Source organism: Dasypus novemcinctus, chromosome 30 (genome assembly GCF_030445035.2).
Source record: "Dasypus novemcinctus isolate mDasNov1 chromosome 30, mDasNov1.1.hap2, whole genome shotgun sequence".
Classification (NCBI taxonomy): Eukaryota; Metazoa; Chordata; class Mammalia; order Cingulata; family Dasypodidae; genus Dasypus; species Dasypus novemcinctus.
The window spans coordinates 39,798,915-39,826,574 of NC_080702.1; the positions used below are offsets into that span (position 1 = coordinate 39,798,915).

The 27,660-nt window shown below is 36.4% G+C and overlaps 1 pseudogene; it reads right to left on the reverse strand.

The window, feature by feature from the left end:
* Positions 1-6,435: 6,435 nt before the first annotated feature.
* On the reverse strand, positions 6,436-7,355 carry LOC131276824 (olfactory receptor 7A5-like; annotated as a pseudogene).
* Positions 7,356-27,660: the final 20,305 nt, after the last annotated feature.

A 27,660-nucleotide genomic window follows, 5' to 3' on the forward strand; every position in this document is an offset into this window, starting at 1 on the left:
AAAAAACACTATAAAGAATATAAAAGCAAATGGAAAATTAGAGAAAATATTTAGAACATACTGTACAGTGCAAACCATAAAAATGTAGACTTAAAACATCGTGTTAAAATATTATATTTGAGAATTAAATTTTGATAGAGAATAAGCCAACATTTCAGAAAGAATAAGTACAATTAAATCATAGACCGGAAAAAGGTTGAACTGTATAACAATCAAAGAAACTCACATTAAAATATTATGAAACCTAGGTTCACAATATCAATTAGAACCCAGTTTTAGGAGGAGGCAATAAAATTGGAAAACTCATGATCGGACAATGGGATACAAGGAAAGGGTTACCACTGAGAGTACTAAAGGGGTGTTTCATTTATTTGTAAGAATGATGCCCCAAGAGACAGAACATTCCTTAGGAGCAGTCTTCCTAAAGTGGGATCTTAAATCAGAAGACCTCCTGTATCCTTTGAGATTATCTTTTATTATAACGGTTGAAGGGAGTCAATATCACACGATACCTTAAAGAGTGACCTCAGTGCAGACAGCCCGGATTTGGTCTTGTTTCTGCCTCTTCAGCAAACCTTTCATCTTGAGCTAGATGCTTACAGCAACACTCTCTCCCATCATCGTGACACATCAATTGCACCTGGTAAGTACATCTCTGAGTATCACTGCACCCCTAGTCAATGGTCCACATCATAGCCCACACTCTCCCACGTTCCATCCAGTGGACCCTGGGGGGATCTACAATGTCCCGTAATTGTCCATGAAGCACCACCCAGGACATCTCCTCGTCCCGAAAACGCCTCCACATCTCATTTCTTCCTCCCATTCCCCAAACCCAGCAGCCACCATGGCTACCCTTCCCACACCCATTCCACATTTTTTCTGTGGTCATTGGATTGGTTGTATCCATTGCACATCTATGTCAAGTGGGGGCTTAGATTCCACATGGATACTGGATGCACTCCTCCTGCTTTCAGCTGTAGACACTCTAGGCTCCATGGTGTGGTGGTTGACCTTCTTCAACTCGATGTTAGCTGAGTGGGGTAAGTCCAATAAATCAAAGTGTAGGAGCTGAAGTCTGTTGAGGCTCTGGGCCTGGGTGTCATATTATCAGTCCAGAGATTCAAATCCCCTAAATATATCTAAAACCCCAGCACCAACTACAATTCCATTAAAGTAGCATGCAAGTCTTGTGAAAAGAGAACCCTCTGAGTCCAATTCCATCACACAGAAAAACCAGCTCCAAAGAAGGGCCATCTGCCATGGTAGTGAACCCCATCTGCCATGATCATAGAACCCGTGGGTCTCTTTATTCCTCAAAAGAACCAATACCTGGGGTTGTATCTACTTTATCTGTCTCTCAGACTCTGCTCATTTGTGCATAAGGGCATTCCTTCTGACAACCTCCAGACTCTTTTTTAGAGACTCATAGCCTTATATTCTCCTTTCTCCTTTCCATTTCCCCCTTACATTAGGTCAAACAGCCTTTTGAAGTCATGTTATTATATGTAGACAGGGATATTCTGCTGATCCATGTTGAACCTTTAATTCAAAGTCCTTTTCTAGTTGCATCTTCAGCTGATATGTGGTAGTGATCCCTCGGTGCCAGGGAGGCTCATCCCCGGGTGTCATGTCCCACACTGGGGGGACTGCACTGCATTTACATACTGAGTTTGGCTGTGAGAGTGGCCACATTTGAGTAACATGAAGGCTGTCAGCGGGAAACTCCCAGGCACAGTGTTACTCTAGGCCTTATTCTTATTGGAGGTGTATAGGCTCAAAAGCATAGCCATAAGTATCAGGAGCCCACTGTTGGGCCCTCCTTCCTTCCTGGTTCTTGCCGTTGCACCTGGGGGACTGCCGCTGCTCCCCCAGGGTCCATGACAGTGACCCCCCGGCCAGGGGCCCAGTACCCCCCCCCCCAGCTATTGTTTTTAATTGTTTCCACTATGAGTATATCTAGACATTACTATATACCCTGGGCATATGCCCTGTATAACTCCCTGTCAACCATATATATCCTGTCAGTAACATCCTATATCAGTATTCCTCCACTGCCATTGTTGAACCACTCTGTGATCCAAGACTTCCTGTAAAGTCAATCCCATCATAATGTCAGCTTCACAAGAGTCTTAGATCACTGAAATTCATATATACAATATACAGTACTTCCTCAGATTCACCATAAAACCTTTTCCCTTCCACAGCAATAATCTCTTAACTTGTTCATATCATATTTCCTGAAACTGATGTACAGATTCCGAGACAATAGCTTTCAAACAAGATGACATCTGTGCTTACTATGTGGTCCATACTTTAGGTTGTTCAGTTTTCTAAATTTTTTAGTTATCCTATGTTTTGCCTTATAGTTTACATTATTAGTCTGTCATCCCCTGTATGTTTTTGAAGTAATATTACATGTTTTATATTCATCTTCGTGTACTCTCACAAAACTCCTCTCTTGCCCCCATATTTACCTTGTTTCCATCCATTCCACATCCATTTTCCCCTCCCCTTGGGGCCCACAACGCCAGCCAATCTCCATTTCCCGAGTAGCCATGTCCAGAGATACTTGCAGCAGTATACAGGGCCTGACTTTCTCAACTGCCCTAATGCCCTGGGAGCCATCCTTTCTCACTAGAGATACAGTTCTCTCTATTTGATGGCATTAGTCCTCCCCAGGATGTGGGTCCACCCCAACTCTCACTTCTTGGGTCTCTTCCCAATGGTACAACCCACCTTGGCAAAATGAGCCTTTAGCTATTTGCCCAGAGTCCGTCCCGCATCAGCCCATACCTGCTGAGCATCCTAAGCAGGTAACCCTCCTACTTATACTTTGATACGATTTTCTCAACATTTTGTTCTCAACTAACACCTGACACTCTCCCATGTTCGTATGTTGCCCCTCCCTCCCGCCGATTTTTGGACTATATTACCCCTCTGCCCATTCCCAGCCCCCCTCAAACCCACAAAGCCCCACCCGAAGGTAACCCCTTGCCCCCATTTTGTCCCTTCTTTGTGCTCATACTTACCGCCAACTCATCACAGATTCCACCCCTCCAGATGTTAACTCACATCCTTCGTCCACCCTCCGATTTCCTGTAAGCCTCTTTTCCGGTATTTAGCTCTCTGAGGCAGTTTGCTTATTTCATATCATTGAGGTCATGTAGTATTTGTCCTTCAATGCCTGGGTTGCTTCACTCAACATAAGATTCTCAAGGTTCATCCATGTTATCACGTGTGATTGTAGTGTATTTGTTCTAACAGACGATTAGTATTCCATTGTGTGTATATACCACATTTTTTGATCTACTCGTCTGTTGATGGACATTTGGATTGATTCCGACTTTTGGCGATAGGAAACACTGCTGCTATGAACATTGGTGTACATGAATCTGTTTGTGACCTTGTTTTCAGTTCTGATGGGTGTATACCCAGCAGTGGTATTGCTGGGTCATATGGCAAATCTATGGTTAGTTTTTTGAGAAACTGCCAAACTGTCCTCCAGAATGGTTGGATCCTTCTGCATTCCCACCAGCAGTGGATGAGTGTTCCCCTTTCTTCACATCCTCTCCAGCATTTGTATTCTTCTGTTTTTTTCATAGCTGCCAATCTTATGGGAGTGAGATGGTATCTCATTGTAGTTTTGATTTGCATTTCCCTGATAGCTAGAGATTTGGAGCATTTTTTCATGTGCTTTTTAGCCATTTGTATTTCTTCTTTGGAGAAGTGTCTATTTAAATCTTTTTCCCATTTTTTAAATGGGTTGTTTATCTTTTGTTTTCAAGATTTATGAGTTCTTTATATATGCAAGTTATAAGCCTCTTATCAGATATATGGTTGCCAAATATTTTCTCCCATTGTGTGGGTTCCCTTTTTACTTTCTTGACAAACTCCTTTGAGGTGCAGAAGGCTTTAATTTTGAGGAAGTCCCATATATCTATTTGTTCTTTTGCTGCTCGTGCTTTTGGTGTGAAATTCATGAAGCCATTTCCTATTACAAGGTCCTGTAGATGTTTCCCTACACTGCTTTCCAAGATCTTTATGGTCTTGGCTCTTATATTTAGGTCTTTGATCCATCTTGAGTTGATCTTTGTATAAGGTGTGAGATGGTAGTCCTCTTTCATTCTTCTACATATGGCTATCCAGTTCTCCAGGCACCATTTGTTGAATAGGCCATTCTCTCCCAGTTGAGAGGGTTTGGTGGCTTTATCGAATATTATATGGCTATATACATGAGGTTCTATATCTGAACTTTCCATTAGATTCCATTGGTCTGTGTGTCTCTTCTTATGCCAATACCATGCTCTTTTCACTACTGTAGCTTTGTAGTATGTTTTGAAGTCAGGAAGTGTGATTCCTCCTATTTCGTTTTTCTTTTTCAATATGTCTTTGGCTATTCGGGACCTCTTTCCTTTCCAAATAAATTTCATAGTTAGTTTTTCTAGTTCCTTAAAGAAGGCTGTGTTAATTTTTATTTGGATTGCATTGAATGTGTAGATCAGTTTTGGTAGGATAGACATCTTAATAATATTCAGTCTTCCTATCCAAGGTACATTTTTATCTAACTTCCTTAGGAACTTCCAAGCAGACTTCCATAGTGGCCGTGAAATTCTATATTTCCAACAATTTTGAATAACTGCTACTATCACCCCACCTCCTCTCCAACACTTGTTGTTTCCATTTTTTTTTAACGATGGCCATTTTATTAAATGTGAAGGAGATCCAATTGTACTTTTGATTTCCACTTCCCTAATAACAAATGTTATTGAACATTTTCCCATGACTTTTCATCATTTGTATTTCTTCTTTAGAAAAATGTCTATTCAAGCTTTTGCACAATTTTTAATCATGTCCATTTGTCTTTTGTTGCTGGTTGAATATATACCTCTTTATATAGTGTGGACATTAAAACCTTGTTGGATGTGTGATTTCCAAATATTTTCTTCCCTTTGGTAGCCTGACTTTTTACCCTCTTCTCAAAGACCTTTTAGATGCAAACTTTTTTAATTTTGAAGGGGTCCCATTTTTTCCAGTTTTTTTTTTCACTGTTGCTCATGCTGTGGACCTAAGGTTTAAAAGAATCCCAGATGCCACAATATCTTGAAGAAGTTACCATAAATTATATTCTAAGAATTTCCAGGGCCTTTATGTTAAGATCTTTGAAGTATTTGGAGATGATTCTTGGGGAGTGTGATAGAGGTCCTCTTTCTTTCTTTTGTTTAGTGATATCCAGTTCTCCAGAGCCATTTGTTGAAGAGACTGCAATGTCCAAGTAAAGTGAATTTGGTAGGTTTAGAAAAAATCAGTTGCCTATAGATGTGAGAGCCTGTTTATGAATGATCAATTTGATTCCATTGATCAATATGCCAATTGCTATACCAATAACCTGCTGTATTGACTACAGTAGCTTGGTAATACAATTCAGTGTCAAGAAGAATAAGTCCTCTGAATTCACTCTTATTTTTTAGGATGCTTCTTTTGGCTATTTGGGGTCCATACCTTCCATATAAATTGGGTAATTGACTTTTTATATTACTGTAATGTAGGTTGTTGGGATTTTAATTGTGAGTGTGTTGAAAATGTAAATCAGTTTGTTTAGTTCATATTTTCATAATATGTATCTTCTATTCAAATAACATAGACTATCCTCTCAATTGTTTTGTTCTTTTATTTAATTTTACTTTGATTTTTATGATCTGTAAATGAAGACTATTATTGTAGGAAATCTAAGAAAAATTTCCTGAAATGCTCTCCCTGTCAAAAAGAAAAAATTGTTAAACAGCAACATTGCATCTCTGGAAGAATCAGAGATTATAGACATCATCAATCTTTGAATAATCAGTGGTTGTAATGTGTAATGTCTACTAGAGCCTCAACCATCTTCTGTTAAATGTGCAGGAGAAAAGCACATATGAGGGTTAAAATGTGGATTATTGCAAATTTAACCAGGTGATAACTCAAGTTCAGGATGTGATCACTTTCTGGAGCAAATTAACAGAAATCTTGCAATAATTATAAAGTATTTGATATGACAGAATATTTTTTCATGAAATCCATATAAAAAAGGAGTACTTGCTTTTATCTGACAGAGACTGAAGTACACATTCATTAGGCCAATAACTATGATAATTTTATATGTACCTGGACGAAAAATTTTACTGCTAAACATTCCAAGCAAAAGATTCTGTCTTCAATATTGTAGTAGGGAATATGACAAATAAGTCGAATAATTTAAGGGAAATTACATAATAAAGAGGTGTTTTAACGTACAAAAATTAAAAAGAATTTTAGAATAATTAGGCATCTAGCAGATTATTTTTCTATGCACTATAAAAAGTATCTAGATTTAAATTTCCCATGGATTGACCTTGGTTAGTCATGAGAAATTTTCTAAACTTGAGGCAAAAGAATATTTTACAGAGAGAATGTTTCTCACCTGGAAAGCTTTTTAAAGGCCTGCTTTATGTCCTTGTTTCTAAGACTGTAGATAAAGGGGTTCATCATGGGAGTGACCACCGTGTACATCACGGAGGCTATTGCATTTGCCCTTGAATTTTGGGTAGCAGCAGAGCTAAGATATACTCCAAAAATTGTACCATAAAACAAAGACACTGCTGAGAGGTGAGACCCACACGTAGAAAATGCTTTATATTTACCTTCAGCTGTTGAAATTCTCAAAATTGAAGATATAATCTTAGAATAAGTGTAAAGGATCCCACTGAGTGGAATAAAACCCATAAGCGCAGTTGAAATATACATCACTAGATTGTTGAGGAAGATGTCAGAACAAGCAAGTTGGACCACCTGATTAAGTTCACAGAAAAAGTGAGGCATTTCCAACTCTGTACAATAAGACAATCGCAAAACCATTAAGTCATGCAAAAGGGAGACTAAAGCACTCAATAACCAGGATGCCAGTAGCAGAACACCACAGAAATGAGGGTTCATGATGACCATGTAATGCAGGGGGTGACAGATGGCTACAAAGCGGTCATAGGCCATCACAGTCAAGAGGGAGATGTCTAATCCTGAAAAAAGCATGAAAAAATACAATTGTATGAGACAGTGTTCATAAGTTATGGTTTTCCTCTCTGTCTGGATATTCAGCAGCATCTTTGGGACAGTGGTGGAAGTGAAACAGATATCTGTAAAAGACAGGTTGGAGAGGAAGAAGTACTGGGTGTGTGGAGGTGTGAGTCTGAGATGATGGACAGGATGATGAGCAGGTTTGCAAAGATAGAGACCAGGTACATTGACAGGAACATCCCAAATAGCAGAGGTTGCATTTCTGTATCTTCAGAAAAGCCCAGCAGGATAAATTCTGAATGACATGTTTGGTTTTGTGTATCCATATATAAAATGCAACTCTTGGAACAAAGAACAGAGAAATGCATATTTAGACAATAACAGCTATCACAAAATTAAGATAAATGATATGGTTTGTAAACACATTAAATTAACTATGATATATAGATACATCAAGTATACTTAATATGGAAATAATGGGAAAACATAGGTTCCTCTTATACTTTTTCTAAAGTTTCTCCCAGGAATTGAACTAGGGACCTCATATTCAAAACACGTATTCAAACTGAACTATACCTGGTCCCCACGCCTGCTGCTTCTGGATGCTGTTTCTGACTAGCCATCCTTGTCGATAATTCAAATAATTAGTCATGACAAAACATCTCACCACAAATTCTGTAGAATTTATTTCATTCAACAAAGATTTTGATCAGCCATTCTGTGACCTGTGTTGAAGTATTGGGTTGCTAGATATTTGTGATAGTAGTACAATATTCTGAATATAATTAATATTAGCAACTGAACATTTGAAATGAGATAAAATGGGAAATATTTTGACACCTTTTTATTTAAGTTAATAGATAACAAAGGCTATATTTTTTTTAAAAATTAAAAAAAACCATGAGGTTCACATTTATCCCACTCCCCAACCCCCAACTCATCGTTTTTGTAAATTATATATTTTTGAAGATATATACATCCAATGTAACATTTTTTGGTGGGAAATTTTGAGTTGTGTATAGGTCACTACAGTTAAGAGTTTAAAATAAATAGTTAGTGGTATTTTGCTTTAGCATATGTAATACATGATATTGCTATGATGCCATTTCTTTCCTACCTGATTTGTACATTCAACTCAATCCAGTTCTAAATGCATGCAAGTTATTTAAAGGATGTTGAGCAACTAATTCTAAAATTTAATGGAAAGACTATAACCTAGAAAGTCAATATAATTTTGAAGAACACAGTATAAAACCACATTAAGTGATTTTGAGACTTAATAAACATAATAATCAAACAGTTGTCTTTTATAAATAAACACATAATTTAATGTGAGAGAGTCCAGAACTAGATCCACACAAATGCCATCAAATATTCTATGACAAAGGAGAATGGTCAATTCAATGGAGAAAATGTCTTCTTTTCAACATGTTTTTCTGGGACAATGGAAAGTACACATGCCAAACAAAAAACGAATTAAGTACAGATTGTACACATTTCAAGAATGTTAACTGTGTATGAATGAGTGTATGAATCATACACTCACATGTAAAATATAATGTATACATCTTCTAGAATAAAACATACAAGAAAATTAAGGGTCCAGGTTTTGATGATGGGTGTTTAGGTATAGCATTCAAAGAATGAACCATGACAGAAGAAAATTCATAAGTTGTACCTTACTAAAATTGAAAGAAAATACATCTGCTTTGTGAAAGATGTTGATAAGGAAATAAAAAGAAAGTCAACAGACTTGGGGTAATATTTGTAAAAAAATTATAACCCATAAATTATTTGTATTCAAAATACAAAGAATTATTAATACCTAACATTAAGAAAGCAAAAACCCAATTAAAAGTTATTAACAACCATACTGTAATATTTTTGCATCAATGTCAAAGATGCACTGTGTTAAGGGTGAAGGGGTATGGAAGAGATATGCCAAATGTATGCTATGGACCATAGTTAGTTGCAATAGCCTGGTGATATCATTTCATATTCTCTAACTAATGTTCCATAATGGTGTGATGTGTTGGTGAAGGGTTGATGAATGGGAATTCTGAATATCTCCATGATTGTTTCATAAGTTCACAACTTTTTAAATAAAAAAATATATAAAATAGGCTGGGAGTGAATGTTGTTCAAGTGGTTGAGCAGCCGGTGCAATTACAAAGACCTTTTTAAAAACCAACCAACCAAAATAATAATAATATTTTTAAAAAACTCAACTCTCATTGTCAAGCAGATGTAGTTCGCTGGTTGAGCACGTGCTTCCCATATGCAAGGTCCTGGGTTCAATCCCTAGTACCCCCTAAATAAAATGGGCAAAAGATCTGAACAGAATCCTAGCCAAGAATATACACATTTGGTAAGTATAAATGAAAAGAGTTACAAAAGAGAAGGAAGAATCTCCAGATGATTGTTGGTAAAGAAACCAGTCTAAATCACTGCATATATATGATATCAGTATATTTTTATGACTTCTAGGTAAGGCAAAGCGACAGTGGCAATAGAATGATCACTGGTTGTCAGGAGCATAGGGAGGGGGCAGGTGGGCTGAATAGGTAAAGAGCAAACTATTCTATATTATACTGTAATTGTAGGCATATAACATTATGCATTTGTCAAAACCCATGGACACATTTACAGATATGAGCATGTATACATAATAGTGTACACAAATATATTTCCTTATAATCTACATGTGGAGGGACCAATAGAAAGACACATATAGTGCCCAGACTTTGGATTTTAACACAATTTTACAATATGAGCCTTTTTGGAGAAACTGTTGACTGTGGGACGCTGACAAGAAATATACGAAAAAGAGCCTGGAGAAAATTGTAGTATGAAATAAAATCCTCAACAATGGGAACAATGGGGATAATGTAAAATAGACACAGAGCACAGTGGAAAGAGCTCCCATTGCCCAAACTGGAGCAAACTGAACAAAAAATAAAGTAGCACTGTATTACAACCCAAAGTATAAAATAAATGAGGATAATATCAAATAGACACAGGACTTAGCTGACAGAGTTCCCATGGCCAAAACTGGAACAGACTGAACAACAAAATAAAGTAGCATTCTATCACAAGCCAGAATATAAAATAAATGTGGGTAATATCAAATAGACCCATAGCACAACTGCCAGAGCTCCCGTGGACAAAATTTGAAGAGTCTGAAGAACAAAATAAAGTATTACACAACCCAAAGTATAAAATAAATGTAATGAGCCAATACTGATCTGTATAAATTATTGATCATATAAATAAGAGATATATCTTCTATGCAGATGAATTCCAATAATTTATGAACATACTGCTCTCTCGAGGCAGTTGAGCAAAAATCCACACTCTTGAATGTGGGTTGCCCATAGTGTAGTATGTAATAAGGTGCTATATGGAAAGGCAGAAATTTGAGGAACTTTATAGTGGTGGGACCTCAAAACCCTGTTGAGCACATCAACAATAACAATGGTAAGACATGTTGATAGAATATACCCTGGATATGATATGATTTTATCTCAGGTGTCTTCCTATAAATCCGGTAAACCCAGGCTTATCATGACAAGAACAGCAGAAAATTTCCAGCTGATGGAAACCTTAAAAAATGCCTTGCTTTTATTCCTCAAAACTATGCAGGTCATCAGACTGAGGAGTCTGAGAATTTGTCACTACCAAGAAGAGCTTTGAAATTTATTACCAATGACATGTGGTATTTTGGATGGAAGAGGTTAAGAACAAGAGAAAGGTGAGAGGTTCTTGCAAACCATCTCTACTATCCTTTCAATATTTCTATAAATGCAACCCTATTCTAAGATATTAAGTTTATTAAGAAAGAAATTAATAGCAAAAGGCAAAACCTAAGGAAATCCAAACTCTAAGTTTCACTCCAGACACAATTACAAGCCTTGGACAAGAATATCACATTGCTGTAAGTCACACATCCTTTCTCCAGTAAATCAGAATAGTGAAAAATGGTTTTGTATAGTAACTGAAAGAATTAAACACAATAAAGAATACACATGCATAGTATAGTATAGTACAGTATAGTATTGAATATTATTATTTATTGTCACTCAAACTCACATGGACTCACTCTCCACACCTCCTTCCCACTTCCACTGTGCTATTTCCATTCCTCATCATCTCTCCAGGGTCTTGACAACAACGATATTCACAAGACCCATAGTGAACTTTCCCCATGACAAGGCTTTTCAAGCACATCACTTTCTATAAGCCCTCACTGACTCTCCAATAACTTCAAACGTAAATATCCATCTTATGGACAAAACTCCAGTCTACGTTATCTGGTACTGCCAACCTGATCAGGCTCATCTTCCAATTTTCTTGTTCTGCCCCTCAAATTTCATCAGATACAAATAATTGTTTTTGAGAACTCACAATACCTTATGATTATATTGATCCAATTTGAGTTTCTGTACTCTCCTCCTGGTGTCCTTTCTTCTTAATATCCTCTCTTCATTCACAGTTTTCTCCTCTTGAAATTATCCCAATTTTTCCTTCAAGGCTCAGCGCAATCACCAGCTCCTTTCCAAAACCTTCAGTAACCTCCATAGGATGAATCCAAATTTTTGGATCCACTTCAGCAGGATTTCTGGGCTACCCCAGATACTGCATGTACTCCTATTTCTCTTGCATGTATCTGTTTGAGATGAGGAACAATGTCTTACTCATTCTTTTACCCCTAAAAAAATATTTTGTGACTATAATGAAGCATTTGATGACTTAATGTTGGTTAGTGACTAAAATTAAAAAATGAATGAACATGGTTAAACAGATGCTTGCAACAATTGTAGACAAAGAAGTGAAACAAGGAAAAATGCTGCTGACAGAGAGCAGCCCCACGAAGATAATTTGCTGTATCTGTTATCTCCCTCCACAATCAGGCTTTTTAAGAAGGCAGGACTTTGTATATTAAGCATTCTTTATGTGCATAACCTGTTGATTCCCATAAAGTTTCCACCAATAAAAGGATGTGGCTGGAGTCCCAATACATGCCCCCAGCACCTGTGAAGATTCTGCGACTTACCCAGAAATTATGAAGGCAGTGTCTAATTCCATCAATTTAGATTATTCCTTGAATGATAGATGGAATTGGAAGTTCTCCTCACAGGAAAAAAATGTGAGTTTGAACTACTCACAAGGCCTCTAGAAAACAAAATAGCATTTTCCCTTCACCAGAGATTTGTAAAATAGTCTTGAGACATTGTAGGGGAAGAATTTAGTGTTTCCAGGCCTTGAGGGATTCCATTCCCATAAGCATCGTTAATCATGTATTCTTTTGTCTGTCTTATCACTGAGATATTTACTTCCAAGGAGATAAGAAAGAAAGGTACAATTAAAATTTGTGCTGATTTTGAGCTTTGGGAGAAGGCTTTGGAACTCCATGTTCATCTCTTATCCCAGTGGACTCCTTCTCTGGTGGAGGATGTCACCTCTCTTTAGGTGTGGTCTCTAATATTGCAAGGTTTCCCAAAATTATTTCCCTATCTCTGATTCTAGAGAGAGATTCAGAGTACACTAGAATATCTTGTCTCCAATCTCTCTTCTCAGGAGTCTCTATACATGGGGCTTCCCTCTCTCAACATGATACCTTCTTGTTTCACTGTTTATCTTTTTTGCCCCATAGTTAGCAACATCTGTTCAATTCACTTAACATTTGTTTTCTCAGTCATTCAACAAATATCTATTCACCAATCCTGTATGGTGAGCAGTAAACTATGTGCTGAGAATGAAGAAAAGGTGAAGATATTTTACTTCCTCTCAAACATCTCATATACAAAGCAAGGCAAAAGATAAGAAAATAATTGCAAAACCCTAAGGTGGTACTGAAGTCCTCCTGCAGTTTATTTCCATATAAGTTAAGATCAGCTTTTCCATTTCTGCTAAAAAAGCTCCTGGGACTCAGATAATGATTACATTGAAGTGATAGAACCCTTTGGGTGGTATTGACACCTTAATAATACTAAATATCCCTATCTATGAGCACAGAAGCTCTTGACCTTTACTTAGGTATTTTCTATTTTCTTGCAAATTTTTTTTGAAATTTTCATTGTGCAACTTCTTTAGTTAAAATTACTATTAGGCATTTTGCTCTTTTAGAGCCTATATTGAATAGATTTTTTAAATGTCCATTTAAGAATGGTGGGGTTGAATGGGACCTCATATTTTTTGAATGTAATATTTTTTAAAAAATGAATTAAATAAAGAAAAATTAAAAAAAATAAAGTACAACTAATTTTTGCAAGATAACTTTGTAGCTTGCATTTGGCTAGATTCATTTATCAGCTCTAATGCTTTCTTTTTTTTTTAAGACTTATTTTATTTATTTCTCTCCCCTTCCCCCACCCCAGTTGTCTGTTCTCTGTGTCCATTTGCTGTGTGTTCTTCTTTTTGTCCGTTTCTGTTGTTGTTAGTGGCACAGGAATCTGTGTTTCTTTTGGTTGCATCATCTTGCTGCATCAACTCTCTGTGTGTGCAGCACCATTTCAGGGCAGGCTGTACTTTCTTTTGCTCTGGGTGGCTCTCTTTATGGGGTACACTCCTTGTGCATGGGGCTCCCCTATGCAGGGGGCACCCCTGCGTGGCACAGCACTCCTTGTGCGCATCAGCGCTGCACATGGGCCAGCTCCACACAGGTCAAGGAGGCCCAGAGTTTGAACTGTGGACCTCCCATGTGGTAGACGGATGCCCTATCCACTGGGCCAAGTCTGCTTCCCAGCTCTAAAGCTTTCTTGTGGAAGCTTTGGTGTGTTCTACATAAATAATCATGATACCACTGAAAACAGATAATTTTACTTCTTCCATTTTAAATTGGATGCTTTTTATTTTGTATTATGGTCTAATTTCCATAATTTACAGTATTATAGTGAATGGCAATAGTCAAAGCAGTTCTCCGTGGCTTGCTCCAGTCATCTAGGGCATGGATTTCACTCTTTCAGCATTGAAAGAGTGCATTTACCTATGCATTTAGAAATATACTATTTGTCATGTTGAGGAAAATACTCTGTATTCTTATTCTTCTGAGTGTTTTTATTATGAAACTTTGTTGGAATTTATTATTATCATTTCTACATCAATTGAGATGGTCATGTGATTTTCCTCTTCATTTTGCTAATGTGGTGTATTAAATTGATTTTGCTATATTGAACAGCCATGCAACCTGAAATAAATCCCTCTTGATCATTGTGGCTACTTTCTTTAATATTCCTTTGGATTCAATATACTACTTTGTGTTTAGTGCTTTTGAATATTTATCTATAAGGAAAATTGGTTCTTGCTTTTCTTTCCTTTCTATAACTTCATTTAGCTTTGGTATCAAATAATTTTAGCCTCAGAGAATGATTTTGGATGAGATACCCTGACATCAAGTTGAGATATTTTGAAAAAGTAATTAATTGTTCTTTGAATATTTCATAGATTTTATTATAGAAAGTGATCCTAGGCTTCAATTTCTTAGAAGGTGTTTGATAACTAATTGAATCTCTTGTTATACTTTTGTTGAGATCTTCTATTTCTTTGTAGTCGATTTAGGTAAATTGTGTGTTTCTAGGAATTCATCCATTTCACCTAGATTATCTATATTGTTGACAGGCAATCATTCACATTACTCATTAATGATCTGTTCATTATCAGTAGCATAGATTAACATCCCCAATTTTATTTTGAGTTTTGGTAATTTGCATCCTCTCTTTTTTCTTTTTCAATTTAAACAAATCTTTGCAATTTAATTGTTCTTTCCCAAGGACCAATTTTATTGGTTGTTTCAATTGCATTTCTATATTCTATTTCATTTCTCCACACTTAAATCTATGTAATTTCCTTCATCTACTAGCTTTAAGTTTAGTTTGCCCTTCTTTTTCTAGTAACTTCCAATCTGTAGAAAGGTTATTGAGATTTATTTTTTTAATATAAGAATTCACACTTAAAATTTCCCTGAATCTTTTAAATTCATCCCAAATCTGGACTAACAAAAATACTTAATTTAGCCAAAATAAATGATAAAATGAACCAGTGTTCAAGTGTCAGCTGCCGTTTAGGCACTGTTATAACTGAAGAACTTAAGGCTCTATGTTAATGAATAGGTTTCATAGGAAAATGACACTCTTGGAAGAGATTCCTATTAAAAGTGGATTATTGCAAAAAAAAAAGAAATAAAAAAGGTGATCGTTGGAATTATAATATCATTTTAAAGGATAACAATTTATATACACACTAATTAAATATGGGTGTCAAGATACACACTTGCCCTGACCCTGGGATTTCAGGGGGGGAAAGGCTCTGAATGAGGGGTCAGTGTGCAGTGTGAAATCACAGCACCTAAATTGGTCTTGAAATCTGTAGGTGGAATACTTAGCATTAAATGATGCTGGCTGGCTAATAGCAAAATATAGTCCAATGTGAATCCTCTCTTTTGCACTGAGTTCACCAGAATTCTCACAAATACAGGTCCAACAAATTAAACAGAACAAAATTTTTAAAATCACCATAGACACTAAGAAAACAAGTTTCCATTGCTAAGAGCCAGCAGAAAAGCAGACAATGTGAAAAAGGTTTTAACTCTTTCAGATTTTGAAGTTATTTAGATACAGAATATAAAACAACACTTTTAATGAGTTTTAGAAAATTTTAAAAATCTTATAAAAATATAAAATGGCACAAACATATTTCAATAGTAAATCACATAGAACCTCTAAGTTTGAAATGTACAATGATGAAAATTTATAATTTCCATGTAGTGGAATTGGGAGAAATTTATCTGCAATGGAAACCAAAGACTCCAATACCCTGTAGCACCAATTAGAAAGTAAATCACATTCATATTGTTGTAGAAGTCAAGAGAGGTTCAATTATTTGCATACAGAAAGGCCAGGACTCAGGAATGATTTGAGAAGGAATAAATGATTTATTGATGGCTGGCTGGACTCCGGAGTTTTCTGTTTCAAACTTGAGCCCTGAACAAGAATTTCGAGATCCCTTTATACAGAGAGGAAGGGCCAAATCATTCTTTTTTTCAGTGCTCAATAGACTTGAATTATCATATATCTTCCACATCCTAGGTAAGGTTTTAGCATGGACTTTGTACATTCTAGATAAGCTTTAAGCACATTTGGTTTGCATTTTTCCAGAATATTTAGTTTATAGAGTTTGCATTGATAAACTGTTTCCTGGGACTAAGGTCATTGCCATGGTCACCAAGGGCAGGACTGCAGCCTCTTACCATCCCACATCCACAAGTCAGGACACATACAGCTTAGGTTATCTATGAAGGGACAAACAGCCTCCCATGCATAGCTCACATCATTTTACCCCTTATGCTGAATCTTAACTTGCTAAGCTTTGACGTAATTATTGTTGGAGCTATGAGGTGGGTGACTGTGGTTTTGATTGATTATTTTATTTATCAATTTTCAATGTAGCATCTAGGATCCCATTTTTTGAAATTTAGAACTTTCATTCTGGAGAGAAGAATCCTGGGGTGGGGGCCCCTGCGGTTATCTTGGGGCCACCAGTGCTCATGTGGATTTCCAGACAGGTTCCAGATCCAACTATTAATTTTATTTTACCCATAAAGCATTTATACCTTTAATTTTAAAGGGGTGCTGAAGGGATATGACTTTATTTTCTGTAACTGCTTCTTGCTGGCCATGGGCTATAGTTTTTGCTTAACATGGTGTAAAATTCTTATTTTATTTTAACTGGAGGAAGATGGATCTGGTATTCTGTACAAAGCGGGATGAAATTTTCATATTGTTAATTGGATGTTTATTCAGAAAGAAGCAAATTGAATTAAAATTTTGGAATACCCATTTTTAAAAGAGGACATTGGATTACAGAGGTAGGCAAGGTTAGGTGTCTATGAAGATGGCACTCTTTTTTAAAAGTTGGTGGAAACCGTATATATATATATATATATATATATATATATGTAAAATTATTATTTTTTAAGTTATTTTCAGACAGAAATTGCATCAGACACTTAAGTTTGTTTGAAGACACATTTCAGGCTGTTTATTGATTGAGACTCATGCGCTCTGTTAGATGCTCCTGGTGAACTGGCACTTTTTGGACAGTTGGTTTTATTTAGGATTAGTGCACCAAGTTGGAAAATTTTAGTTTTTAACTGTAGGAGTGGTCAGAATTTTAGAATAAAGTTGTTTTTTTTTTTTTACATTTTGGTTTTAATTGTACAATTTCTGGTAATTTTGACTGCTCAATAGGTGACCTATTATTAGGAATTAAGCCTTATTTTTTGCTACCCAGTAGATTACAGTAAGTTTGCTGAGACTGACTAAGACTGCCACTTTATTTTTTAGACACGTTTATTAACTATTTAGAAAATGAAATTACTAGGAATTTAACATGTTTAATATACTTTTGTACCTGACCCAGAATAGAAAAGATAACACTATAATTATTAGGCATATATTTAGTACAGGACAAATGTACAGAACTTAATATTAATTAATGTATTAGTTAATGCATAAGGATTCTGAGTTGCAATTAATAGTTTTAAGTTTTAGGTTTGTAATATTTTACATTCTCTCTCTCTGGGAACAGTCCATAATGCCAATTGTGTTTAAGTTTTATTTGTAGTATCCTGGTAATCATGACTTTATTTAGCATGTTCTATACACAGTGAGCAAGTTGCAGCATCACTGATTTTAGAAAGAGTTTTCATATTTTCCTAGCCTCATGCATAGTGCTCTCTGGCACTATGGAACAGTGTCAGTTTGGAGGCAATGTTTATTGTAGGCTTGACTGTACCAAGTTATTATTGTGTGCTGCAGGAACTTGAAACTGCAACATAGTTTCTGTTGATTTCAGAAGCATAATCAAAGGCTGATATAGTAAATATTTTTATTTGAGGGTTTAGTGAACAACCTAGCTAATAACTCACATGGAGAGGCAACTTGGTTTGAATGCACAAAAGAGTTTGACAATGTTAAAGCTTATTCTTTGCTTTTGTATATATTTTAAACATTTTAATGCAGCACATTTTATACTAAATGACTTTGTTTACTTATACAATGTTACCATGAAAATAATAGTAGGTATTTTACTTTAGTAATAGAGGGATAAACAACTATTTTTCACGGTTAAAATGAAAATGGAAGATTCTCAATAGAATCAAGATACCTTTTTATTATTATGTATTTAAATATGCATTTTGTGGTGACTTTCAGACAGGTTTTATTATCCTGAAGTAATTTTTTGCCACAAATATTAATTCAAGTTTTTAGTTAACAATGACTTTTAGAACTAGAACTATTTAAATGTTTTGGTTTGGAAGATGTTTTCACAAATTTTTTATAATTGATTAAAATAACAGATTAGTTATTTTATATTTAAATAAACTTATTAAATTATAATTACTAATTAAAGTAATTTACTCTATTTATTTAAGAGAGCATATCTATAATTTTCTTCTTTAGCTTAATTTTATTAACATGAACTTACAATTTTTATTACTCTAAAGATTTTGTACATATAATATTAATTTATTTAATGGATATTTTATAAATTAAGGGCAATTACACCCAAGCTAAATAAAATTTAATCTGTTATAGTTTATGCAAAGAATGCTCTTTTTTTTTTTACAGGAAGCTAAAACTTTTTTTCTTTGTTTAAGTTCTGAAACTGAATTCGTTTTAAAAGCATACTGACTACCAGGTTTTAAAACACATTGCAATTACATAATTTGTTTAATTATAATCCAGGAATGATTTTTCTATAGTTTTTATGGAATTTTCTTTATTTACTGAAATTTGGCAACAGAACTACTGACCACTTTTTTTTAAGGCTGTTAAAAGATTTAAACTGGAAAATTACAGGGCAAACTGATTTTTAATTTTTCTGCCTTATATATGGAACCTCTCACACTTAGTCCTGCCCTTAAAGCTCTTGCAAAGAAGGAGAAGGCCTTTTTTCAGTCGTTCCTATAATCAGATTTTTATATGACATTTCTATCCTGCTTAGTTTAATTTGAGCTCCAGGAATATTTATTCACATATATAACTGCATATAATTTATAACAATTTGAATAGCATTCTTTTAAGAATTTTTATTTATTTGATATTATTATCCTGATGTATAAAGATATATACTGAGCAAATAGGCAGACACAAATAGAGTTAGAAACAAAAACACAATTTATTGAGGTTACTTATAATTTGCATTATTTTATATATTGTTTACCTTAATTTGGTTTCTAGAAATATATATTAATGATATAACTGCATATTTTTAATGATTTCTTCATTTATTTTTGTCCCCTTGCCCCCCACCCCAGTTGTCTGTTCTCTGTGTCTATTTGCTGCATATTCTTCTTTTTCCACTTCTGTTGTTGTCAGTGGCATGGGAATCTGTCTTTCTTTTTGTTGCATCATCTTGTTGTGTCAGCTCTCCGCATGTGTGGTGCCATTCCTGGGCAGGCTGAACTTTCTTTCGCACTGGGCAGCTCTCCTTACAGGGTGCAATTCTTGCGCATGGGAGTGGGGCTCCCTATATGGGGGATACCCCTGCGTGCCACGGCACTCCTTGCATGCATCACACTGTGCATGGGCCAGTTCCACATGGGTCAAGGAGGCCCGGGGTTTGAACCACAGACCTTCCATGTGGTAGAGAGATGCCCTAACCACTGGACCAAGTCCACTTCCCTATAACTGCATATTTAGCCCTAACAATTTGAGCAAATAGGCAGATGTGAATAGTTTGACACAGAAACATAACTTAGTGCTTAAAATTTTCATTTTTACAAAATAAGCATGACTTCAAAACATTTTGAAGACTCTTGAAAGTTTTTTGTTTAATTTGCACTATGACCATGCTTTGCACAAGTATTTTGTTTTTTAAGTAATGGCTTGTAAATAAAATGTTTCCAATGCTTTAACACAATTTTTTGTTTGTTTGTTTCAGAACTTTATATTTTACTTTGAATTTAGTAGAATTTTGGATGAGAAGCAGGACTAATTTTATGTATATTTACTGAGGCTATTGAAACCTCAGGAGACTGGTTTCTCTCATGAATTGCCACTTTTAGGAACACTGAGATTTAAGGCAGGAGACTTCTTTTGTTTTTCCCTCAGTTTTTTGAGATAATAAAACTCCAGTGTTTGTTTAACCTCAAGGGCTAAGAATTTCACTAGGCATTGACTTAGTTCACACCTGGAATCCTGAGAGAAAGCAGGATTACAAATACCAGTAGGACAGGAGACAGGGATGACTCAGCTTTTCCCTGGACTATAGGAGCAGAAGCTGTTATGAAAAAACCGTAGGCAAAGGCAAGGGGTGAGAGTAGGCTTGAAGTAACCATAAATGAAGTTAAGGTTGGTTTAGAATTTGCGCTTACAATAATAGTTTCAGGCTAAATTCACCCAGTTATAATTTCAGTCATTATCCTCCCACTGTTTCAAAATATAAATGCATCTATAAATGATCTTAACTTTTAGTTATAGTTTTCATTAAGTTTTAACCATAAGGTGAATTGGATATTTTATCAATTAAGCTGCAAGAATTTTATCAGTAACAATCCTGTGAACAAATTTTCATCTGCAAGTTTTACATTTAATTCACCAGCAAGAGAGTATTGGCATTTAAAGATTCATTTTTTTTTAATTTTTTAATTCATTTTGTAAAAATATTATATTCCAAAAATATGAGGTCCCATTCAACCCCACCACCTCCACCCCACCACTCCCCCCCCCGCCCCCCAGCAACACTCTCTCCCATCATCATGACATATCCATTGCATTTGGTAAGTATATCTCTGGGCATCGCTGCACCTCATGGTCAATGGTCCACATCACAGCCCATACTCTCCCACATTCTATCCAGTGGACCCTGGGAGGATCTACAATGTCCGGTAATTGTCCCTGAAGCACCACCCAGGACAACTCCAAGTCCCAAAACTGCCTCCCCATCTCATCTCTTCCTCCCATTCCCCGCACCCAGCAGCCACCATGGCCACTTTTCCCACACCAATGCCACATTTTCTCTGTGGACCTTGGATCGGTTGTGTTCATTGCACATCTATGCCAAGAGGGGGCTTAGATTCCACATGGAAACTGGATGCAATCCTCCTGCTTTCAGTTGTAGGCACTCTAGGCTCCATTGTGTGGTGGTTGACCTTCTTCAACTCCATGTTAGCTGAGTGGGGTAAGTCCAATAAATCAGAGTGTAGGAGTTGAAGTCTGTTGAGGCTCAGGGTCTGGCTATCATATTGTCAGTCCAGAGACTCAAATCCCCTAGATATATCTTAAACCCCAGCACCAACTACAATTCCAGTAAAGTAGCATGAAAGCCTTGTGAAAAGAGATCCCATCTGTGTCCAGCTCCATCACGCAGAAACACCAGCTCCAAAGAAGGGCCAACTGACATGGCAGTGAACCCCATCTGCCATGACCATAGAACCTGTGGGTCTCTTTAGCCCTCAAAAGAACCAATACCTGGGGTTGTATCTACTTTATCTGTCTCTGAGACTCTGCTCAGGTGTGCATAAGGGCAATCCTTCTGACATCCTCCAGACTTAAAGATTCATGTTTAAACTACTATTTTACCATGAATTCTTAGGCACCAGCAACTGACAAAAGTTAAATACAGATTTTAAAGTGGAGTTTCATTCCCTTTTTTTTTCGATTTTTTTCATCCGTAGTTTTACAATCTTGAAGTTCCTAGCCAGACTATTAAAAAGTCTATCAAGTGATTAGAGGTATATTGTTTCAAGTGATAGCCTCCCTTTTTTAGACAATTTTATAGTTCTGAAACATTTCAAAGCATTTTTACAGTTTGAGAGAGAGAGACTTGGAAAAGTAGAAGAACATGGGCAGAATGCAAATTTATTTTGGCCTTTGACACTAGGGAGGGAACTTCAATGCATTTATTTTGATCCTGCTTTTCCTTAGAGGTAATCCTTTCTAAGCAGTTGGGTGCGCAGTAATTAAATAGGAATGTGGCTTATGAATAGAAGGTGTGGATTCCCTGAAAAGGGGCAAGCTGCTCTTCCTTTTCCAACTTTTCATCAAAATGTGCAAAATGTGCATCAAAACCTACTCCAGTTTGGCACCCCTCCTGGGGACCCAGCCACTCTGACTGGGGCAGCCCCTATAAACCTGGGTATGTGGCACAGACACAGTCTTCAAGCTCTGGCCAAGGGGTGGACCAGAGATGAGACAGCAGAACATGTACAAATATTCAGTCTGCAAAATTTTGCCCCATAAATAATTTACCTCCTTGCCAATGGCAAGGGATGGTTTCAGCTCAACCAAATTCCACCACTTTACATAACCACACAACTCCAACATGAGCATCGAGCTGACACAGACAGAAGCACAAAGGTCATTAATCTGGCTCACAAGTTTTATATATATATACTTTTTTCAGCAGGTTGCCCCTGCAGCCATCACAAACCTTAGAAGGAGAGAGCACTTAACATTAACATCTGGCATAAAGTGAATTCATTTGCAATTCAGCACCATAACAAAAGATTCTAGTGAGACTTTTTCCACTGTTTAACTTTACACCTAGACCAAGCATTACCAAAAAGGCTGATCTAGTTTCCTGTAACTAAGTTTATTTTTTTTAATCCAGACCAATTTCCAGGATGTTAGGACTCAAACCTATAAACATTTTTTCCCTATAATAATCAAGCCTCCATTTTTTTAGTGGAGATAAGACCAGTTACCAGACTTTAACATGCAGTTAGACAAACTCAAAACACTAGGCTCATTATTTTTCGCAGACCTAGAAAAAATGACTTATCTTCAAATTTTGGGGGCTACAAGGGCTCTCTCTCTCAGGAGGTGATCAGATTTTCACCTTAACAATTAAAGCTAGGGTTCTCCTGGCTGTGCTCCTTGGGGAGCCTTACCTTTCTCTGCATCTGGAGTTCACTTTTATTCCCAGAATCCTTTTCTTCAGACTTTCCATTGCTCTTGATTTTTATTGGGAAGACTCCAGTGGAGCCCAATTTTGTTCAGGATTAAATTTAATCGAGGGGCACCTCGATTTGCGGTTCACCTGAGTCCTCCTGTATTCCTCAGGGATTTGGAAGAGGCATCAAAATGCTACCATTTCTGGCCTTTGTTTGCAATCACAGATGAGTCCCCCAAAATGTTGTAGAAGTCAAAAGAGGTTCAATTATTTGTGTATAGAAAGGCCAGGACTCAGGAATGATTTTGAGAAGGAAAGAATGATTTATTGATGGCCAGCTGGACTAAGGAGTTTTCTGTTTCAAACCCGAGACATGAACAAGAATTTTGAGTTCCTTTTGTACTGAGTGGAAGGGCCAAATCATTCTTTGTTTCAGTGTTCAATAGGCTTGCATTAGCACATGTCTTCCACATCATAGTTAAGCTTTTAGCATGGAATTCGTAGATTCTTGATAAGCTTTTAGCACATTTGGTTTGCATTTTCCCTGAATATTTAAAATTTATAGAGTTTGCATTGCTAAACTTTAGCCCCCAAGACTGGAGTCACTGCCATGGTCACCAAGGGCAGGACTGCAGCCTCTTACCATCCCACACCCACATATCAGGACACAGGCAGCTTAGGTTATCTATGAAGAGATGAACAGACTCCCATCCATAGACCACATCAATATCTTCAGACTTCCCTACAACTGCCACTTTCTCTGTAAATGATAATAGATAATAGATAAATTTTTGAATTCTGCATTCTAAAAACTCCAGGAGATGAAAAATATATGTAACCATATTTGGGATAATGTACAGCAGAGCTACAATGGTGTTTCCAATTCATTTGAGAAGGGTGATCTGGAAGTAACGGGGAATGAAGATGGTGGTATTGGGGAAAGACAGTCTAGAGAGTAAATCTAGTATCTTCTCATTCAATACTGTTACTCCAGAATTTGCTTAAATTGGGAAGTCAGCTCTTGTAAGTGGAGGAAGAAGTCATCACTCCTATGTTTGAAATATACTCATTTATACACTGGCTATATTGTTATGGTGCATCACCATCCTAGAGTCCAAAGATTGGAGGAATAAAATATGGATTATAGTGGAATTATAGGTATTCAACTATAGAAGTATTGTGATTAGTAATGGAAGAAACTGTAGTATTGATATGGAGAAACTGGCCATGGTAGTTGCTGAGGGCAGGAAGAGGGAAAAGGGATGTCATGTGGGGGGCATTTTCACGAGTTGGAGTTGTGCTAAGTGATACTGCAGGGACAATTGCTGGACATTACACTTCTTGTCATAGCCTACTAAATGTACTGTGGGAAAGTGTTATCTACAATGTAAACTATAATTCATATGATGCAACAATCAAGCCTCCCATTTCTTCAGGAAAAATACTAGTATTTCTCTCTATAATCTGGTGTTTACCCCTCACTCAATTTACAGAAGTTTATTTAGCAGAAATCAATATATTAGGGCCTCTCTTCAAGTTTTCCCTTAAACAAAACCTAAATTGCTCTTAAGTTTCACATATAACAGACAATTTGATGATTTTTTTCCTGGCAGCCATTTAAAGATTCTCACATTCAGAAGCCTGTTAATTAACACAGGAATTTTTTTAAACACTTTTCCATTTATTCTTCACCTGCTCATTGCCTGTCAAGACTGCAGCCTGCAGTATTATGACTTCACAGTAAAAGCCATAAAGGAAAAAAAAAACAAAACCATACTCCCACAAACAAACAAAAAATCTAACTTTCCCAAAGGTCAGGGAAAGGCTTTCTTCACTTCCCTCTCCTGGCCAGCAAATTGATGGGACCCATATTATCACTCTGTTGCCTATTTTTAAAAGTAGCAAGAGGTAGTTGACACTCCAGATGGTCTTGCACGGTGGTTTCAGTGGCCAGGGGAGTTTTTTCTGGTAGTGCATATGCCTCATGTCATGTCTGCCTTAGACAAATTAAATTGTAAGATGTCTTACTTAAACATACCAGATCGTTTGTAGTAACCTCAAAGACAGTGCCTAGGGAAGGTATTGACTAACTGGTTTATGTGACAACTGATTTTACTGGTACTCATATTTCTAGGAATGTGGAGTGAGAAGGGGCTTTTATTTGCACAGGAGATGCTTCCAGAAGGAAATGACAAACTGAAGATTTTAATTCTCAGATTATGGTGAAATAAAAACACAGAAATTTTATATGACTTGTGAAAGAAATATCCTTTTATGAATATTGCAGTTCTGGTGTGGGTATTACTTAAAACCAGAGTCTGACCCTATGGGCTAATAAATTATAAAATGAAGCTCAAATCCCAGCTTCCCCAAAGAATGTGAGGTGAATACAAAAATTTAAGAAAAAATTTCCTCAAAATGACCATTATCTCAAAGCAATCACTAACCCCAAAATGGAATTCTGATTCACCAGTTGTAGTGATGGTCCTTGGATCAGGTGATGAATGAAGCATTCACTGTAGTCTATCTCACAAAGACAAAGTCAGTATACATAAAAACTTGAAATTGTCCTACTATCTGTGTTGAATAGTTGAAAAAGACATATTTGGAAATGGTAAAAACACACACATTGTTTTTTGTGATCCATAAATGTGGACTATTATTGTAGGATGTGCCAAGAGAAAGTTCCTGAAAATACCCTTACCTATGAAAATAATTTTTAAAGCGTAATTTAAATTGATCAAAGAATCAAAGAAATTATTGAGACCATCAATGTTTGAAGAATCAGGGATTTTTTGTAGATATCAACTTCACTTAAGTTACAATTGGAAATGAGCAGAAGAAAGGAGCTTGGTGGAGATGGAATGTGATTATTGTAAATCAAATCAGGTGGTGTCTCCAGTTAAGGATGTGACCTCTTTCTCGATCAAATGAATAAAAACTCTGGAAGCTGACACATGGCCTTTGATATGAGATTATTTTTCACCCAAAACGTATAATACAATGAGTTGCTTTCATCTGTCAGTGACTGTAGTACATGTTCATCCCTCCAGAACCTGCTATAATTTTATATGTACAGAATTAACTGTACTAAATATTTTACTGCCAAAAATATGGCAGTTTCTGCATTCAATACTGATTCCAGGGAAACAATAAGAGGGATCACAGGATGTAAAATAGTTCAGAAGAAACAGTTGTCCTTGTTATATAAAAATTAAAGAAACTGAATTCTGAAAATTGGGCAAATGACAGATTATCTCTCTATTTGCTTACAGAGTTTCCAGACTTACCTCTCCTAGTGTTTGACCTCTGTTAATTATGAACAATTTTCTAAATTTTAGATGAAGATTTCTTGTATAGAGAGAGTGTTTCTCAGTTTTATTAAGACATGATTTAAGTCCTTGCTTCAAAGAATGTAGATAAAGGGTTTCAGCAAGGGACTGACAACTGCATACATCACTGAGGTTATTGCATTTGACCTTGAGTTTTGAGTAACAGAAGAACTAAAGTACACTGCAAGGCCTATACCCTAAAACAAGGTTCCTACTGAGATGTTGTTGGAAACTGAGGCACAGAGGCCTCTCAAGAAGAGACGTGCTCTCTCTGTGCTAGTGCTGTCTCCATGACTGTGCTTGCAAACTAAGGAATATGGTAATTGAATTCAGCTGTTAAAGGCTGAAAGAAAAGAGCACATACCTTTTGTAGTGAATAGAACACTTAGACTTTGTACCTTGAGATAAGATTTTAAAAAATTCCCTAGACTATGGGTAATGCCGATAGTAAATATGTATTGCTGTGTTGCTGCTTGATGACACATAGGGTATGTGTTCGTACTTATTGGCACATAGGCTATGTATGCCTGCTTCTTGGCACATACACTGGGGTATATGGAGAGCCCCTTGTAAATAATAAAGTTGTCTGAGGAGTTATTACTCACAGACACCCTGATCCCAGCTCTCTCATGTGTTCCTTATCCCTTTTCTCTTTCTTTCATTCCTGATACCCTTCAGGTCCAAATCTCCAACATCTGGCACCCAACATGGGGCCTGAAGAAGTTAGTGAGTCTTCCAAATCAGTATTGGGAACCACAGAAAAGACCTAGTCGAGGGTCATGTGATGTCCAAAGCAGTGTGGCTCAAGTCTTCTTTTAAGTAGGTAACATTTTCCACAAAGTCATCAGGGTAATGGGTAATCAAATGGAACATGTGGAAGCATATTAGCAAGTGGTAGAAACTTTACTGAAAGTTAATGGGGTGCCTGTAAAAAACTATGAATTACTAGAATTGTTTGCTTTAATACAAAAGCATTGTTGCTGACTTCAGCCTCAGGGGCATAATATTTTAAATTTGAAACAGTGGAGATGTGTAATGAAAGCTTTATGAAGAGCATATCAAAAAAGGGAATTCATTCCATAATCAGTATGGGCCTTATGTCACCAGGTAGCAGCAGCTTTAGATCCTTTACAGTCTGAAGAAGGAAAGATGAAATTAATATATTTCCTAAGCCCATAAGTAAATTTGAAATGAAAGAAAGTAAATTGTAACAAGAACAGGAACTTCAAGTCTCAGTATAGTCTTACAGAATAGTAATCCAAAAATGTGTGTTAATGGTCTGTCTAAACTGCTAAAAAAGAGCTTAGCTACATTTATGATGCTCAAGTTATCTTAACTGATTGCTGATAACTAATAAAAATGTTTCCAAGCACAAGCTTGCATGTTACAGGCAACATGGATTCCA